A 21,093-nucleotide genomic window follows, 5' to 3' on the forward strand; every position below is an offset into this window, starting at 1 on the left:
TCTTAAACACCATTTAGGTCTTACTTATAGACGTTTTATCAATGTTTTGAAACTATATAATCTGATACACAGATAGAAACAAAGTTTATATATCAGATATTTCCACTCTCTTTTATAATTACTCTAGAGACCTCTAGTCAATCTTTCTTCCTCTTCCACCTGCACAGTCTTTCCTTTGCATAAATATTTAAGAAAGTATGATTCACAGTGTTAGAAAAGCCATAACCCATAAACTATCATAATTGGCCAAGAGTCAGTGGTGCTAGGCCGCTGATATTAAAAACATCATGGAAGAAATATGGTGGTTGTGGGCCAAAGGATAACATTATCTCACTCAAAAATCAGCAGGACATTTGGGGATGGGATCTGGGCATTTGCCTGGAGAAGATTGAAGGATGATACTTGTAGCATTAGTTACATGGATACGTATCTTATTTAAACTACCTACAATCTTCTAGGAGTTGTATACTATGATTTTTAAAAGTATGGGTTGGCAATCCTCATAATATACTGGTACATTGATTTAGCAGCTTTGGATAGAGCAGATTATTTCTCATTAGCCATGCAATGCTCTTATGGAAAAAATGCAGTTTAGAAATGCTTTATGTCTAACCCTTCAAATACTTTTTGACCACAATGGAGTCACCTGAGTGTAGTTTCCTTTAGGAAACAGTTAAAGAATTCATTACATAAAAAGACTGTGCCTTGACCCAAATCCTTGACTCCTTTTTATTGAACAATTTATGTCTTCGTGCTCATACAATTCATGGCTCTTGTAGTTTTGTACCTAAAAGCAGGTACAATACAAACATGGACACTTTATTTTATTCAAATAGGAATACTTACGTTAAAAAAAGTACATTCTATTATTTAAACTTGCATCAGATAGAAACACACACAACAAACAAATGTTTGTTCTATGAACACTTGCAAATGAATACTTCTCCCCTCTGAGATATTCTGTAAAAGAAGTTTGTGCCAGATGCTTTTGCAACATCTTTTCACAGGATGGGTGCGATGGTTTTGAAAGACAACTGAAGCCGCGATTCTGACTTGAAACAGAAGTTTCAGATCACTGTGTTGCTCAATGTGACCAATATTTGGCACACCTGTAAGTATAAGATACTCAATCATTTAACATTGCTGGTACAGGAATGGGACCTGTTATCCAGAATGCTTGGGATCTGGGGTTTCCAGATAATGCGTTTCTCTGTGATTTGGATCTTCATACCTTAAGTCTACTAGAAAATCATGTAAATATTAAATGAAACCCAATAGGCTGGTTTGGCTTCCAAAAAACCCTGGGTCATGAGCATATCAAGTCCCATACTTGTATCTCCTTGCAAGTGCTAGTAGGTGTGACTGTCCACAACGCTGACAATAGGAGCTAATAACACAGTAGGTGAGCTTGTCAACTGATTGTAATGCTAGTCTCTAGGGGACTGTTATCAGTGCTTTACCACTGCATTTGCCGTCTAAATACATACCTGGTTGTCATAAATGGGGGAATGTAATAAAAGTCGGTAATCGCAATGTGAAAAGTTACGCCTTTCCGCAAATTTAATATAGCTTTTACAAACCTGTAAACTGTTTAGCGATCACTTCCAACAATGGAAGAAAGATTGCAAATTTTATAGTTTGCGCCAACGCGCAGTGAATGTAATAAAACTTCTTACTGAAAAAGTTGTTTACTCCAAAAGATTACGACCCCTTCAAGCACCTCTTAAAAGTGCGAAATTAAAATTCGCAATGCACAATAAAAATTCACAATGCAATAACAGTTTAAGGAAGAATATTACATTGTGAAATGTGAATTTATATTCTTATTGGTGCAAACTGTTTTTCTCTTTGCGACTTTTATTAAATTCCCCCATAGTCTCTTTTACAAAATTATGGATTAACTTTCTTCAAAATGACAACGGCACACCAAAAGACCCAATGTGCTTAAAGGGATTCTGTCATGATTTTTATGGTGTAGTTTTTAATTCTAAATTACACTGTTTAAACTGCAACTAATTTACTCTACCATATAAAATTTCATTCCTGAACCTTAACTATCGCCGTGGGACCTGGATTTTTATTATTGAGTCCTGTCCTTAGATCTGTTATCTGTTATTAGGGAGCAGCTATCTGGTTACCTTCCCATTGTTCTTTTGTGAGGCTGCTGGGGGGGAAGGGAGGGGGTGATATCACTCAAATTTGCAGAACAGCAGTAACGTTTATCAGAGCACAAGTCACATGACTGGGGGCTCCAGGGAAACCGACTATTTCTAGTCCCATGTCAGATTTCAAAATTAAATATAAAACAAATCTGTTTGCTCTTTTGAGAAATGGATTTCAGTGCAGAAGTCTGCTGGAGCAGCACTATTAACTGATGCTTTTTAAAAAAAAAAACATGTTTTCCCATGACAGTATTCCCTTAACTTTAACAGCACTGTCCATAAAGAACCAGATATACATGCAATGCATTGGACAAGCTGTGAAAATTCTGCACAGCCAAAACATCTAGAATCTGTGAAAGCACATCTTATGGGTATAAAACGATAGAATTAGAATAGAAAAACAAAATAATGATTCCCTGAACCAACTGTTAGAATGAAAGTGTGAATTATTAATGACATACATGAGGTTATTGCCAGTGGGTGCCTTGTGCATTACAATGGGTCTTCTTGTATACGGTAGATTGCCAATTTTTTTCTGAATGTAATATTTGTAAGCAGAGGGTATGTCTCTTGTTTGACAAGAAGGTTTCTCGGCATTCTTTAATTTCATTATTAGCAGTATAAAACGCACAGATCTGTACCAATGCCAATAACGCAAGGCAAGATGAGGTTTCTATGGCAACTGTCGCAGCAAACTCGTATAATCACAGTGAGAGGTCTCAAAGATATTAGTGCTGTTGACAGAAGAATAAGAGTCAGTTCCATTGTTTAGCCAAGCTTCACTGATTTACTCTCCACTTTCTCCATGGGAGCAGTGCAATGCAATATACCTCTGGCATAAACAGCTAATGACAGCTGAAAAAGGAAATACTTATAAACTTGCCCCCAACAAATGAGTCTAACCCGGGTGTTGACAACAAATATGGCCTACTATATACTTCTTAAAGTACCAATGCCAATATATTATAAATGCTTGAACAAGCATAATATCCAAGGCTATTGGGATCTTAAGTCCTGCTATTTAGCATAGTATAGGTATTTGTATATATAAAGTTTATATAGATAGTTCTCTACAGGCATGGGACCTGATCCAGAATGCTCGGGACCTGGGGCTTTCCAGATAAGGGATCTTTCTGTAATTTGGATCACTATACTTTGTCTACTAAAAAATAATTTAAACATTAATTTAACCTAATGCCTCCAATAAGGGCCACTAATATCTTAAGGTGGCCATACACGGAGAGATCCGGTTGTTTGGCGATGTCGCCAAACGAGCGTCTCTCTCTCCGATATGCCCACCTTGAGGTGGGCAATATCGGGCTGATCCGATCGTGAGCCCTAGGGCCCAACGATCGGATCCTAATGAATGGGAACGGGCGTTCGGATCGTGGGACCGCATCAACGAACAGATGCGGCCGCGATCCAACGGGATTTTTTGTCCCATCCGATCGAGATCTGGCCGACATTCGGCCAGATCTCGATCGGGGAAGCCCATCGGGGGGCCCCATACACGGGCCAATAAGCTGCCGAATCGGTCTGAGCTGACTATAGAGTATACTATTTTAATTTGCCAATCCTGTACAAATGCTTATTTGCTAAAAGCTTTCCTGCTGAGAGCTAACATACTTCATAGAAATGTGTCAAGAAGATGCATTTTTGTAACTGTGTTTGCCTGGCTGTGCAATTCTTTGCCTCCAGAGAAAGATTTCTATGCAACAACAACAAACTGGTCTTGCAATATGGTTATCAACATCTGTCTTGATGTCCATTCCAGTGGGTACAGAACCATTTGAAAACACAAAAGCAGTAAATACATACAGTAGATAATCAAAACACATGTGCTTACAAAATTCTATCCTGATCACTATGTGTACTAAGTCTAAGTCCCAATTTCAAGGGCTATGGCAGTACAGATTTCCACGTATCCACAGAACAGATTTTCAGGACGCCTTCCAATGAGCATAGACTGAGTTCAAGTCAGTGGCATTGATGGATGTTTCCTATATGGATGTATCCAGCTATTAATCCCTCTCTGCTCATGGGAGTGTATCCTGGAAAGCACTGTTAAGCTCCTTGAGGATTGGAGCTCGAAACTCCTGGAATAAATAACCCAGAGTCAATAACTATCATTCTCATAAGTATAAATAAAGCTGTCACATGCTGTTTGAGTTGAAAGAAAACTAACAGTACAACATTCATCGGTTGTATATCAAGTTATGTACCATAACATTTACAGATATAAATAAGGCAGTTGTATAAAGTCACCCACCAAACTAACTTAAATAACCAGAAAGACAGATGGATCGAAAGATAAATTGAGAGATAGATAGATAGATGATAGGAAGATGGATGATAGATCAATTGAGAGAGAGAGAGAGAGAGAGAGAGAGATAAAGATGTGTGATCGAGATATAGGAAGAGAGCTACAGTATATGATAGAGAAATAGATAGATTAATAGATATACACAGAGATATGGATAGGAAGAGAGAGATAGATAGATACTGTAGATAGATAGATACTGTAGATACTGTAGATAGATAGATAGATAGATAGATAGATAGATAGGAAGATGGATGATAGAGAGAGAGAGAGAGAGAGAGAGAGAGATAGATGAGAGATATAATTTTACAAAATGTAGCTTATGAAGAGCATTGGTGTTTAGAGAATAAGACATATAACATTTAAAACATAAACAGCATTCTTTTAACTGTTTGAGACTCTCTTTCTTCCTACCAGCCCCATGTTTCTTTCCTGACTATGGAATTGGGTTTGGTTTATATATTCATGAGGGACAGGAGGGGGAACACCCCCAAACCAGAAGTTCTTTCTGCATGAGCACTAAGGGACATATCCTCGTGTCCACATATTCACAGTTCTCATTGTAAAAAAAACCCTTCTGAATATTTAGGCGGAACCTCTTTTCTTCTAATTGGAATGGGTGACCTCTTGTCAGCTGGAAAGTCCTACTGGTAAATAAAGCATTAGTGAGATTATTATATGATCCGCTTATATATTTATACATAGTTATCATATCACCCCTTAAGCGCCTCTTCCCCAGTGTGAACATCCCCAATTTGGCCAGTCTTTCCTCATAGCTAAGATTTTCCATACCTTTTACCAGCTTAGTTGCCCTTCTCTGTACCCTCTCTAATACAATAATGTCCTGTTTGAGTGATGGAGACCAAAACTGTACGGCATATTCTAGATGGGGCCTTACAAGTGCTCTATAAAGTGGAAAAATTACCCCCTCCTCCGGTAAATCCATGCCCCTTTTATAACAGCTCAAGACCTTATTTGCCCTTGATGCTGCTGACTGGCATTGCTTGCTACAGCCAAGTTTATCATCTACAAGGACTCCAAGGTCCTTTTCCATAATGGATTTGCCTAGTACCCGTCCCATTAAGGGTATAAGTGGCTTGGATATTCTTACATCCCAGGTGCATGACTTTACATTTATCAACATTGAATCTCATTTGCCACTTAGCTGCCCAGATTGCCAGTTTGTCAAGATCCTGTTGCAAGGATGCCACATCCTGGATGGAATTAATTGGGCTGGATAGTTTTGTGTTATCTGCAAACACTGATACATTACTTACAATACCCTCCCCTAAGTCATTAATAAACAAGTTAAATAAAAGTGGACCAAATATCGAGCCCTGAGGGACCCCACTAAAAACCTTACTCCAAGCACAGAATGTACCATTAACAACCACCCTCTGTAACCAATCCTGTAGCCAGTTTCCGATCCATGTGCAAATGACTTCATTAAGCCCAACAGACATTAGTTTAGGAAGCAGTCGATTTGTATTTGCAAATCTGAATAACTATGCCATTAGAAAAAACTTACAGATCCGTCCATACCCAACTTTATAATGTCACATATAGCTGCTAAATGCACTCCAAATCAAACAGCAGCTGTCATTGGTGGTTGCTGATCCCTTTACTCTCCTGGCTACTTTAGGCTTAGGAACTCTGGTGAATGAGATATTAAGCACCATAGGTCTGTTGTGCCACAGTTTTGTCCATCTATTCTAAGACATTAGAAAATCAATGTTAATTGCAGGCTTTAGCTGCCCTTTCATAGCACCTAGTTGTTGATCAGTGGAAGACTAGCTGATTAAGTAGGGTGGTTCACACTTTTATTATGTAATAGACTGGCCAGTTCTATGCAACTTTACCATTGGTTTTCATTAATTATTTTTTATTGATTTATAATTATTTGTCTTTTTCTTCTGACTCTTTCCAGCTTTCAAATGGGTGCTGACCCAATCTAAAAGGCATATACGCTGTAAAGCTACAAATTTATTGTTGTTGCTAATTGTTATTGCTCATCTTCCTGGTAAGGTCCTTTCCTATTTTGTTTATAATGCAAATTAAAGAGCTGCTGAATAAAAAGCTAAATAACCCAAAAACCTCAAATAATAAAAAATAAAAACCAATTACAAATTGTCTCAGAATATCACTCTCTACATCATACTAAAAGTTAATGCAAAGTATAACAACACCTTTAAAGCAAGGGGTGATTCTGCATCCAGATATGAGCAAGAAGCTTTTGTGCAGAGATTTGCTGGAATTATTCAACACAAATAAAAATAACAATAGCTTTCATTTTATTAACAGGAAACAACTCCTTTTTTAAGCATCTTGAATTGTTCTTAGATAATAGAGCAGAAAATTTCTTCTTCAGAGACAGATAATGAATTCCTTGCATTGGAAAATAATATTCTCACCATATCCCTTAGGAATGGAATGTTCTACTCACAGAAGCCATTACGTTTGCCTTAGAATTACTGTAATTAAGAAAAGCAATAAAACTTTAAAGACCAGGGGGCAGATTTACTAAAAATTGGGTTTTTCCCATCTCTATTCTAATGAAATGTATAACTTCAATCTTGTTGGGTATTTACCAAATTTTCAAATGTAATTTAACCCCCTTCCCCTTTTCTTGTGTTTTGGTTGTATTTTTATATAATACACAAAAGCCATGAATATCCTGTAAATTATATCCTTATAAACGGTGAGTTCTGATGTCATCAGTTATAAACGGAGAGTTCTGATGTCATTTCTGTCACATGACTCATTGAAATTTGTGTATTATAATAAATAAAGTACCCCCAGTTGTAAAATATGAGGATATTAGAAGTTACCTCGGAGTTCCATGACCTGTATAAAAACACTCGGCCTTCGGCCTCGTGTTTTTATATGGTCATGAAACTCCTCGGTAACTTATAATATCCTTATATTTTACAAGAGGGGGTACTTTATTCACTATATATGTATGTTATCAGATAACCTGGATGTTTTCCACGATTTATTATTATTTGATACTTTAAGATGGTTTCTTGTTCTCAGATGTAGCAAATTCCCATGAAAGTTGTTGCATTTTCTTTTATTACATTTGTGTGAAATTAATTTTGATTCATTTTTTGCATTTAAAAAAAAAAAAGGCCAAGTTGCAGGAGGAAAGGCCCAGTATAGATGAATTGAAATTGTAGTTGCGAGGGGTGGACATTTTGCAAGGTATTTTAGAAAATAGGGAAATGCTTTGATAAGGGGATGATGCACAATGCTATAGAGAATACAGTTTATTTCAGATGTATTGTGTGCAATGATTCTAGGCCTGAGTGTCCCTTTAGGAGCAGTGTACATGCACTGAGTATAATAATATCTGCATTTTGACTCCAGGAGTGCCCAAATGAGCAATAGGGTAAATCCAGATTCACCATGTTGCTGAAGGGATGCACAGACAGGTGCACTTGGAGGTAAAGCCCCTTTAAGAACAACTTTTAAAAACAAACTTTGCCTTAATGTTCCTTCTAAACCAATGTTAATGCTCCCTAGATTGTACTATACCGATCTGTACTGATTGTTCTGTGATTTTATTATCACTGTTGGGTTTTTGATGTTTGGCTCACTTTTACTTCCCTTTGATATAAGTTATAGTGGCCTCATTTCTTCTGTCATATACAGAATTAATTGCTGCATCCATCTCTGGATGCATTAGGCTAATTAGCTGTATAAAGTGTTTTATTGCGTATACTGAAAGGGTATAGTCCTGTTTATTATTCTTAACAATGTTTCATATGAACAAACTGGCCAAATAAGTCAATAATAATAAGTCCATAAGTCCATCATAACAAGTCCATCCATTACAGTCTATAGTGAAGCTTATTAGAGTGTTTATTTTGCAGGTGCCATTTAAAGAGACATACAGTAGAAGACATAGCTACATTCTAAATGCACACTATAACCCTATAGCCTCTCTTTTTAGACGTTTTCCAACATTACTTATTTTAAACTGTAGATAAAAGCGAATTTGCCATTGGTGTAAGTTACTACATTTGCCCAGTGTTCTTAAATGACCCTTGCAAATTATTTATATAAAAGTATTTTATATAATAAAATGTTTTTCTTTTAACCTTTATTCTTGTAGTATCACTGTATTCTAGTAGTATCTAAAGCTGAATATAGCTGCCTTAATCTATCAAAGCTCTTTGCAGATTTTAGCTGCCGATTTTGCTCCTAGGGCCAAATGATCGGATCAGTATGATAATGTCCACCTCAAAGTGGGCACATTGGTGAAATATCTGCTTTTTTGGTGACCAAACAAGTGGATCTTTCAGTGCATGGTCAACTCTAGCTCTAAAGTTGCTGATATAACCAATTACCCAAAAGTAAATGCAGAATTCAGGTGCAAAATAGTCTCCGGTAACAACACCAAGTTGGGAGAGGACGTAGGCATAAGGTAGGACTTGCACAACTCCTTTAGGGCATGAAGCTCTTTATTGTGGATCCATTGTTGCAAGTTTCCCAGAGTTTCTAAGGTAACCAGGGTTGGGCACTGCTACTGCTGGTCACTGGAATATGTGGGTTCAACTGTGATGGTTAACAGCTGTACAACCCCCACATCTGTCCCTTTTAATGGTGGTCCCATGCCTTTGGAAATGGATTCGTCTGGGCAGTCTCTCTCTCTTAAAAGCCACAAGTGGGGGAAGATTAACCTCATGGAACCAATGCTGTGGTCTAGGTTATCTCTCCTCTTTGTAAGCTAATGGCGGGGAAGGACTAAGCCCCATGACTGAAACCAATGCCCAGGTCGAGAGACATTTTTTTCAAGTAATGCTTTTATACCGGGAGGCTTTAGCTTTTGAGTATTATGACTAGAGGTAAATAGTTAGGGACCGCCATATGGGGTTTACCTTGATGGTATGGTGGCTTATCAATCTTATGATCATAACTTTGTAACTAAAAAACCCCCTGTCTCTGTAAACACATGCATCTGCATAAATTACTTATGTGACGAGACCAGGGAATGTGAATTGATCAATCTCTCTTCATTTTCTCTATGTCTGTAGTTAATTTGGCCAGATCAGTAGCACTTCCATTGTACTTAAGTATATTTTTATTTAGCCATGGTGTGCTCCCACAACCTTTCCATTTTGCATGGTTTACAGCTGGGCAGTCTCTGTGATCTTCCATTTGTATAAAAACACTAACAATCTGGAATTCTTGATAGCCAACTTTGTAAGCCAGAAAGGGAACAAGCCCAGTTATAAATCCGTCAGTCAAAATAATTTTCTCTATCTTTACTTTATCTCCCAATACAGTTAGGAAAGCAGTATTGGGAGATAGTTTAGGTTTTTCACTCCAGACCAAAAATGTGTTCTATACCTCACTGCTTCTCTTTCAGGTAGATACAAATATGGATAAAGTTTAATTCTTGGCCAGACCACTTGTGAACAACAAGCCAGATGGACACAACAGAGGTAAACATGATTCTTGGAAACCATGGTTCACTTCCGGTCTATTAAATAGCATTCGAATAGAGCAATAAGTTAGAGGCATGCTATTTTACAGACGCAATATAAATGTAACCAGGTTTAAATGGGTAAACACAAGGGAAGTGTATGAACCAGTGGGACCTTATAATTCGTTACTAGCCCACCCACGATAGGTTATCAGAGGCTGCATTCTGCATAAATAGAGCACATTACTCAGAAACCAAAGTACAAAAGAGTTTGTGTGCTCTTGACTCAGGTAGGAGCCAAAGTTCTGCTCGCAAAATGAAACTCTGTATTTTCGGAACACCTTCGAATTTACTTTTTTAGTTAAAAAATGCAGCTGGGAATATACAATCCCTGAGCTTGTGTCCTTTCCACTAAATTCATATATGTTTAATTTGTTTATATTTTGCTGGTTCTTGGAGGCCAGCATGTGTTCCACGTTTCTTAAGGGAAAATACTGTTTTGCTCTCATTTACTTAAGAATTGAGGGGGGGGGGCAGAGGGGCATGTGTTCCAAGTTTCTTCTTATTCATATCAACAGACTGGATTCTAAAGGCCTCAATACATGCTGGAAAGAGAGCATGTGTTACGTGCAGATTTTGCATGACTAAATCTATTTGGCTTATTAAATCTGACAGCCCTACATACCTTTCTGGAGTGAATTGTAGGCAAGATATATTTTAATATTGGGGATTGAGAAGCTATTAACTATTGAGTTAACTACTTGAAAAAAAGCTGATACAGAGAATGGTGCTGAAATGTATTGTTTTTTGTATCTTCCCTTAAAGACTAACTCTCTAGACTAGTACTGTTATAGCTAAATGCTATTCTTTTCCCATGTTCTGGCAAACACAGGCCTGTCCTCATTTTTCTATTCTATATCATTATGCTTCCTGAAATTAATAGTAGATTATGAAGCAACTTGGGTAAAAATGCTTTTCCATGTCCATATAACCTAGGCCTAGAACAACTGAACAGTTGACTTTCAGGGTCTATTGTGGCTAGATTAAGAAAAGTAAACATCTCATTAGTTGCTCTGAAATCCTATCAGTCATGAACAGAAGAGCTTAGTTTAACTGCTCAGATTTAGATTTAAGGCATGAAAATCCAAATTACGGAAAGATTTGTTATCCAGAAAAACCCCAGGCCCTGAGCATTCTTGATAACAGGTCTTATACCTGTACTACAGATCTCCTACATCCTCTTTCTGTGCTTTATAATTTATTGTATTGATTTATCCAGCGAAAGGTTATTTTTTCCAATTTACAAATGCCAGAGTACTTAATGTGTCAATAAGAGATATGCATTTCAGTGGACGACATCTGTTATTATAAACTTAAATGCCTTGACAAGCTGCAAAATGATTATCCCTCTGTGGTGAACCATCAACTTTATATCAAATGAATAGACTTGACTCCATCTGCTCAAACTGGCACGATCAGAAGTAATAGCAAAACTCAGGTACTGATTTATAATGCCGTAAATATCACACTGCATAGGAATGTACAGATATAGCAGGGCAGAAAAATTTGTTTTTACCAGCCTTTATAAAATAAAGCTTCTGTTGCTGATGCACTTTTTGAAAGTAGGAATAGGGTCCACAGGAACAGAACATACAGTAGTAAAAACAGGACAGATATCATTGGTACTTGCAAAATAAATGAGGGTGTACATATAGGGCCAGATTCAATTTGGTGAGAAAAATGTTTATCACGTGAAAGGGGTTACTTATTATGGTTTGAGTTGTGTTGTCAATGAAAAAAACAAATTTTTTGAGATTTATTAAACCCGACCCTGGAAATAGCTGGAATACGAAAATACACCATCCAAAACCTTTCAAGGTCGTATAGGAGTCAATGGCTGAGGTCCCTTGAACCATTTGAAGATGTTAATAGCCTCCATGATGTTCAAGTTTTTTTCGGAGGATTTTGCCTGAAAACTTGAATGATTCAAACAATTTGATGGGTTTTTTTCGCCAAAAACTTGATCAGTTTGAGTATTTGGTTTTGCAACTCGAACTCGCAGAATCTCGTTTTTTCCATTTGAGTTTTTTCCATTCGAGGCATAAAAAGCTCTAACATTTGACTTTTGATAAATAACCCCTGAAATGTCATGGACGAAAGTCAACTTGTGAAGCAATTCAATTCAGAAAAATGTATCTTACTTTTTGTTACGTGAAAACGTGTCTATGGGGAAATAAAAGAATTAGGAGAAAAGCTCTTCTCCTCGAATTGAATCTTGTTCATGAGAATTCACAAAAAAAACCACGAGATAACTTTTTTTTCTCACTGAGTTGAATCTGGCCCATAGTTTGCTAAACTAACTTTTGCAGTTGGACAGACACAAGCTGGATATCCTTAGATGCCAGACTAATGAACTATTTAGTTTAAAACAAGATGGTTGCCCAGCCTGCATCATTCACCTGCTTTTGAATTATAACATTCAGTTGCTAAATGTTGTTGTTCAAGTAAGTAATATAGGGACCCATTTATATAGGGATGAAATATGTTCTCAGCTCAATTTATTAGCTTGTGTTTTGGAAAAAAGAAGAAAATACTCCATTTATAAATATGTATGAGTAATGTGAGTGAAAAGTTTAAAAAAGAACATTACTAAACTCTTTTTGGGGTCTTTTTAAAAAAACAAAACAAAAAAAACTCTTATTTTTCAAGATTTATTAAAGCTTGAAGCAGCAGAAAGCTGTAATCCAAGAATCCGACATGTCAGACCTGCCGGGTTGTGTATAATTCAACGGCAGAGGTCCCTCTCCTATTTTGACGTTTCTGTGGTCTGCGCTGTAATTAGTTCAAAACCTTTTCGGTCAAAAAATTCTGGTTTTCGGGGAAAAAAAAACAACAAAAAAAAGAGCAATTCAGGAAAAAACACATTTTTATCAAGTTTTTACACTAAGCGATTAAATCAAGTTTGTTTTAATAATAAATAAGGTCAAATTGGGTATTGGAGTTTGGTCATGATTTTTTTATTTAAAAAATTAGATACATTCAGATTTTAGTAAATAACCCTCCCCATTTAAGATTTTTAGAACCATGATTTGAAGCATTGTTGTCCAGAATTTTGCTTGCCAATTTTTCAGTATACCACATATTTTGAGCCTGCTTTTTTTTTTTTTTTTTTTTTTAAATAAAAACATAAAATGGAAACCCCCCAGGAATAATGATTTTGTAATATAGATATCGGTAAAATAAAAAGATATAGGTAGGTAAAATAAAACCCAGAAAGAAAAAACTGCAGCAGTCAAAAAAAAAATTGGCATGTCACCTTCAGACCTCATTTCTAGGAATGTTTAGCTAATTCACACTGAACACTACAAACACAAAACAAGATTATTGGGCAACTTGGTGAAACTGTTTTCATCTTGTTTAAAAACATTATAAAACTGTGTGCTAACGTCTCCTAAAAAGCTTCAGTTTACAAAGTGTATTAAAAATAAACGTTTTGTTCAGATATGATACGATCAGTGTTATTATACGGTATATACTTAACCAAGTTATAAATTAGCTTTATTTACATTTGCTTTGCTGTTTTATGTTCAGTTTCCAGGCCATACAAAATAAAACTGTAACTGTTGTGGATGTGATGAAGTGGAAACTATAAAAAATTAAATAATGAAGACCAATTTAAAAGTTGCTTAGAATTGGCCATTCTATGATATACTAAAAGTTAAATATCCTTTCAGGAAGATTGGCCAGAAGGACAAAATTGTCCATCATACTTTAATGATTAATCCCAATCAAAATGACAGTGTAGCCCTTAGATGGGGGTAGATCAACTTTTATAGCTCAAGAGTGTTTAATGCTCCAGGATGGCTATCTTTTTTTCATAACAATAATTATATGGTGGAACACACTGGCATAATTCAAAAGGAACAAATGCTAAACCAGCAAAAATATTGGAGGGAACTGACATCAGTGGCATCAGTGGAAGACTGACATCAGTATTGGAGGAGAGGGGTGGAAGAATTATCTTTGAAGATATATTGGAAAAAAAGCAATTGTTTTCATTTTCCGATTGGGATTCCATATGTTGTGAATACAGTTTATATAGAGATATTGTTTCCTTTTTAGCAGTGGTTAAGAGATCAGCTCTAACTCATTCAAACTTCTTCTCCCCTTGGGGGTATTTAGTTTATTTACAATAATAATACATTTCACATAAATAAGGATATCCAAGTACTGATTAAAGTTTGTAGAAAGACTGGGCTCAATATTTCCATTATATAGGTTGATATGTCCTATATAGCTATATAAAATTACCAGTGAAATCCAATCAGATGAACATATTTTAATTTGGACCCTACTAAGATAGTTCATTTGAATTCAGTATCTGCAGCTGAACCCTGAGGATACATTTCCTTTACAAAGCAAATCAGAAGTGGGGAGTTTTTGATATAATTATTCAGATCACTTTGGGACAGCCAGGATCAATAAAGTAGATTTGAAAGACCTTGTAACTGCTCAATGCTAGGTCTTGACCGAGCTGCCACCTCCTGGATAGGTCTGAGACAAAGTCTTGTTTCAATGCTCCCTCTGGTTCAAAGTTGGAGGTGGCCTGTTTGGCCTGCTTTTGTCTCTGGATAGTTCAGATCTCTATTACAGCGCTGCCATATTGGAACCCACAGGTTTAAATTTTAAGAATTCGAGATTTAGAGAATTACATTCATTAACACAGGATCATACAGCATCTCTGCTCGGGTAAAATAATGTTTCCTAAAATACCCTCTGGGTTCAAAGCGTGCTGTCTTACACATGTACAAGAAATATTTTACCTTTCATTTTAGGGTCAAGTGCAATTTGGCCATGAGGTATGGTTAGAACTGTGCCTTCAAAAGCCACCCCAGGTTACGTGTGCAAATGAATGCATGCAAGTTTAAGTCTAAAGTCCATTTTTTAACAGGACAAGTCTGACTTTTGCAGACACCCATACACTGCTTGAATCCGGGGCAGTGACAGAAATGAGTAGGAAAATTAGGGATGCAACCTTTTTTCAATAAAAATTCTGCCGCCAAAAAAAATTGGAGTGGTGAATGGGGGCAGAGCAGGAATGTAAAGAGGTGTGTGAGACAGGGATTTATGTGGCTGTGGGGATGGATAAGCTGGAGTAGAGATTGGGACATGCTTGTTGGGGGGAACCCCATGTGATTACAAATTTACTACCAATCACATTGCCAGTAAATGTTTAATACTGGGGCCTTGCCTGGGTGGGTAAAATACCAGCCAGGTGGTAACCTTGTCAGGAGCGCCCATTGGCGCTCCAATATCTGGCGGCGTCCAGATCAAGATCCTGCCTTGCTGAACATTTGCCTGAACTTGACTACGCTAATGCCTGACCCCTTTTCTGGATACTGCAAACTTGGACTTTGACCCTAAGCTTCCTCCTTGGTCCTGACTACTCCTGCTGGGAGCCGATAGGCCCCCTAACAAACCTTAGGGTCCAGGTGGTGGGTGGTATACAAAGAGCATCTGGACGCTTCCTCCTTGTATGGCAGAATGTCCCAAATTGTTTACCGTTCAGCCTGTCATTCAAGCCACTGCTTAGTTCCTAGGGTCAACTGAATCCTAAAATCTAGATTAGTTTGTAGAAATTGTTAAACACATCTGAAATCTAGTTACAAAGATAAACTGCAAATTTTCAACAACATATTCTTAATTATACTAAATACTAATTTCCAGGTGAACATCCCTTTTAAATGATACATTAGTTGCCAGTTTGCCATGATTCATTTCACATCAGTGTCTTCCGATTCCTTATATCTTCCAGTGTCTCTGTGCTGCTCTTTCTTACTACGCAAGCAAGCAAAAGGGAAAAATGAGCTGCTAACCTGCTTCTAACTTGTTTCTAACCTGCATTTCTGATACTAAATGTTCCCACTGAGTTGTGGAGATAATTGTCAAAATCATCTCCTTTTTCTCATACATGATAAAGGAGCCCTAGCTGTTTTGTCTTTGAGAGCTGACATCCATAATAAATATCAAATCCTTTGGCTGCTCACTCCTATAAATAAAAGCTCCTTTGAAGAGCATAAAATTGTCTGCTCTGTCGCACACCGTGACAGCATGTATGAATTTCGGCTTTAGCATTACCCAAATGGAGCCTGCTTTATTATTCCTCTCTCAAGTACATGTTCTTGCAATTGAAATGAGTTCCTTGGTGTCCACTGGGCTGAATGGATTGTGTTTGATTGAAGTATTTGCCTTCCAAAGTCTTCTACTGGCTATTTTAGACTGATACAAAGTTCCTAATTCTAAAGGCTCTTTTTATAGAGATTATTCATTATGCAGATACATTGTAACTGAATAACTGGGATATACCAAAAAGCAACTGATGGATATTATTTAAAAAAAAAAAAAAAAACTTTACTGCACAGTGCACTTCATACAGGGGAAAATACCATAAAATATGTATCTTACATCTGAATGACACATAAGGTACAGGGCAAGCCTGCAGCTTCCCCCTGCTTGCCTTATTGAATGGAATTCCATTTAAATCGCATTGCAAAGGTCTCTGTGCTCTGCAAAGTGCTAGACCCTTCTGATGTTTGATAGACTAGTATTCCAAATCAATGGGAGTCATTTAGGGCAGGGGGCAAAGGGGACTAAAGGTGGCCATACACGGAGAGGTGGGCAATATCGGGCTGATCTGATCGTGGGCCCTAGGGCCCAACGATCGGATCCTAACAAATGGTAACAGGCGGTCGGATCGCGGGATCGCATCAATGAACAGATGCGGCCATGATCCGACAGGATTTTTAGTCCCATCCGATCGAGATCTGGCCGACTTTCGGCCAGATCTCGATTGGGGAAGCCCGTCGGGGGGCCCCATACACGTGCCAATAAGCTACCGACTCGGTCTGTCAGCAGATTTTATCGGCCCGTGTATGGCCACCTTAACTAGGTACTATCTGCCTGTCCTGAAGGTCCAATCCAGTTCTAGCTACCTATCCACACCACAGTCCAACTAACTGCCTTGATTGAGTGCACTTGCTAATAGGGATTAGAGTTCAGATTTAAATTTATTTACCCTCATTTGGGCAATTGTCTTATGCAGTGGGTTGCGAATGGGTTGTAGGCCATATTTTGGCTCCAGCTCTGACCTGATCTGACTTTGCCCTGTCCCAACCCCACTACCATGCAGAAACTGAGCATTAATGTTATTTATATTCTTATTTATATTCTCGTGCCCACCCTGCTATTCCCCCTTCAGGTGGTGGTCAGGCATGGGTATATAAATTATCACAAAGTGGAAAGCCAGCAGGCTCAGTCCTGGTTTAGGGTGGGTTCAGGTTGGCATCAGTCAAAGATTGGTAAACCCATGCATCAACATAATTCATAGACCAGCTTTTCACCTGTTTTTTTTTGATTTTGTATGATTTTTTAATTATTAGCTTTCATGGGGTTTATTCCAATCTGCAATTGAAAAGGATATCTTGCCATGGTCACAAAAGGATCCCCTTGTTGTTTTCCCAAAAATACAAGCCATCTGTGTTACAACTCATTCCAAATATGATCTTTCAGATCGCCACTCACTCATCATTCTGCATGGATACTGTATGTGACATGCTACTGCTGAATCTAAGAAGTGAAACCCACCTAAATAATAGCGAACGCTCATCTGTAATTGTTCATTTTCTGTAACTGCAGTGTATTCTCAAGCCCTGATATTGTAGTAGACATCTTTCTTTATGTAGAAAAACCTTTGTATTCTTGGTAGTGCTAGCTGGATGGTCAGCCAGCTCGTTGGCCTTCTTAGTGGAATGACATCACTTGGCATTGTTTTGGTGGAACTGTTGGACTTTTCCCTCTAGCCAGTACAATAATTAATATCATACTTGTCATAAAAAAACATTACATGGTAGTGGTGGAATCTGAAAATACTGGCCAGGTGCTCGATATTTTTTCATTCTTATAATTTTTTTTACAGGCACAGTTTCACTGGAAATGACTGATAGAGTACTTTTTTTTTTGCAATTTACAAGGTTTAATGGGCCCCCAGGGTTGGAATGTCCCTGATACATTCCTGCCTGTTACATTCATATTCTTCTGCCAATTATATCACTTAGTAAACACAATGTTGCAGTGCCTCCTAGCAGAGATTTTATATGTTGTAATAGTTCTAGTACTAAACAGGCCATGTCTGTGTCATTATACTTACAATGTACATATGCAACAAGCTAAACTTTTGTAGGATTTTATTTTACTGTTTAATGTTATGCTAAGGATCATCTGTATAATCAAGGGCACCTCTAATAAATGCATTTTGCAAAATTGCAATGATTGCCTTAGAATTAAAGATGGGATTTCCCGTCACATGATCCAATAATAATTAAGACATAGAATACATAAGCTCAAAGTTACTCGACCCCACAGCAACTTTAATTTTTTAGGACCTCCCAATCCTTGGGGAAATTCATTTCCACACTTATATTAAAATTGGGCATGAGTTAGTATCCACACCCTCTATATACTGGGCCTTCAACACCATTGTGTGCTGCCTTTATTGCTATACCTATGACAAACACTTTAGCAAGTAATATCTGGAGAAAAGTAATTATGTAATCACATATATAATACGCGACAACAATTAAAATTGCACAAAATTCCCCTTTGACAAAAATAGGTATGTAAAAGATCTATTTCACCTGGTCGCCAAAGTCATAATTTTACACTGTTTATATAGAAGCACACTCAAAACAAATCCACCGAGAAGCCATCCTTACAGAGAGCTTCACAGCAGACTAATTAGCTTCATGTAGTAACCTAAAAGACAGTAGAAGACCTCTCTACAGTTCCTGATATGGATCAGTTGGTGCTGGAAAATGCAATCAGCCTTGTCAGATGAGAGGGTAAAAATGGCCACTTCCAAATCCAATCAAAATAGGGAAATAATAAAATTATTTTATTGATAATAATAGATATAAAAAAGTATCCAGACTACAATATCAGTCTAACACTTTTCATGTAGTGTATACATTTCCTTAGAGCAGTGATCCGCAACCAGTAGCTTGTGAGCAACATGTTGCTCTCCAACCCCTTGGATGTTGCTCTCAGTGTACTCAAAGCAGGGGCTTATTTTTGAATTCCAGGCTTGGAGGCAAGTTTTAATTGCATAAAAAAGTGTATAGTGCCAAGCAGAGCCTCCTGTAGGTTGCCAGCCCACATAGGGGCTACCAAATAGCCAATTACAGCCCTTATTTGGCACCCCAAGGGACTCATGTTTGTGTTGCTCCCCATCTTCTTTTACATTTGAATGTGGCTCACGGTTGGCGATCCTTGCCTTAGAGACCTAATCCCTGTAGTAGCCTCCTCTACTGGTATTTATAGATAAAAAATAAAATTGTACAGTGGTTAAATGCACATAATAAGATAAAATATCAAGATAATTTAAATATCTATATGAACAAAAGGTTCATAAAAAGCATGCTAAGTCATTCAAATTATTCAGGCTGATTGATTTGGGGTCTATGCGAGGACCATATACAAGCTCTTGAGATGTTTCAGTCTATTCTCTGACCACTCTAGTTCTTTCTTCACCCAGGGTTGTTATTTCAATAGGCAAATATGAATAATATATTTAATTACAATGTTTTTTTTACCAATTATGCCCATTCCAATGCCTATGAAACACCGAGGTGAAGGAGCAGCTTCTCAATTAGAATCGTGCTCTCCTATTGATAAATTGTTCAGCTAATGATGTGCATGGCCAACCAAACACATGGCTAGAGGAGACTGAATATTTACTTATAGTCAACTATTTTTGTATTAATTATCATTATTTTCCTCTTTTAGGAATCTCCATTGGAACTAATTTTCAGAAAATCAAAGAAGAATGTAGATAAATATCCAAAAGCAAAACATAAACCTGATTTCCATGATGAGCCTTCTCAAAGTGTTGGAAACATTGGGCCTGTTCCATGAGAAAACATCTCATGATATAGTAATTCAGTAGTTATCTACGGGAAAATTGGAACTAAATTAGATAGAGATACATTTTTATCATCAGACAAAATTTGGCCCACAAGACTTCATATAGTGTGCCAGATTCAGGTTGAGGAGGAAAAAAATATATTTTGGCTTATACTTGAACTCCTATCACCAAACAGCTTCTCCTACTCTAATGAATAGCATGCATGAAATTTGGAATTACTGTCCACATGGAAATTATAGCCTTACCATAATTCAGAGCTTTCTGGATAATGGGTTTCCAGGTAAAGTATCACATACTGTATCTGAATTTCTAATGTCTTTTGAATGGAATTACAGAATGTATTAAAATTCAACTGAACGCTGAAGCAAAGTACTGGAATTAATTGGTTGATTTGTTTAGATGCGTCAGACCTCAAAAGTTCATTAAACGCACAAAAGAACCCACCGGTGTGTAAAAGTCCTTTTTACAGGCGACAAATCGGATGTAGTGGCAAACGTCAAAATATAATGGGACTGAACGAAAAATCACAGGTATAAATTACATTACATCCCACATGATTGTTTAGGGTTGCCACCTCACCTTTTTAAAAGAGAACACATATGGAATCTACAGCCTGTCTGGCTAATTAGCAATCATTTAGATGCATGCTGCAGACTGAACTGATTTATGTGCAGCCATGCAGCGTGCATCTAAATGAATTGCTAATTAGCCATGCAGGCTGTGGATTCCATATGTGTTCTCTTTAAGGGCTCTTACAAACGAGCATTTTTAGCTGTGCCCCCCTGCATTCTGGTTTCATGCTTTCAGCCGCAGGGGAGCGCAGGAGTAGACGCACTGAATTATTTTCAATGGGGCTGTACTCACACAGACACATGTAAACGCCTGAAAAATGCAACATGCTGTGTCCCAACCTGCGTTTGGCGCTTACATACGTCTGTGTGAGTACAGCCCTATTGAAAAGAATTCAGTGCGTCTACTCCTGCGCTCCCCTGCGGCTGAACGCCGGAAACCAGAATGCAAGGGAACAAAGCTAAAAACGCTTGTCTGTAAGAGCCCTTAAAGGGATGAAGTGGCAACCCTACGACTGTTGGATGTGAACGCAGCAAGCTTTGTCTTCATTCCGACAGTCTTATCGTGTGTAGTTTATACAGTACCTGGGGTTTTTCGTTCAGTCCCATTATATTTTGATGCGTACCACTACATC

The sequence above is a fragment of the Xenopus laevis genome, chromosome 9_10L, assembly GCF_017654675.1.
Source record: "Xenopus laevis strain J_2021 chromosome 9_10L, Xenopus_laevis_v10.1, whole genome shotgun sequence".
NCBI lineage: Eukaryota > Metazoa > Chordata > Amphibia > Anura > Pipidae > Xenopus > Xenopus laevis.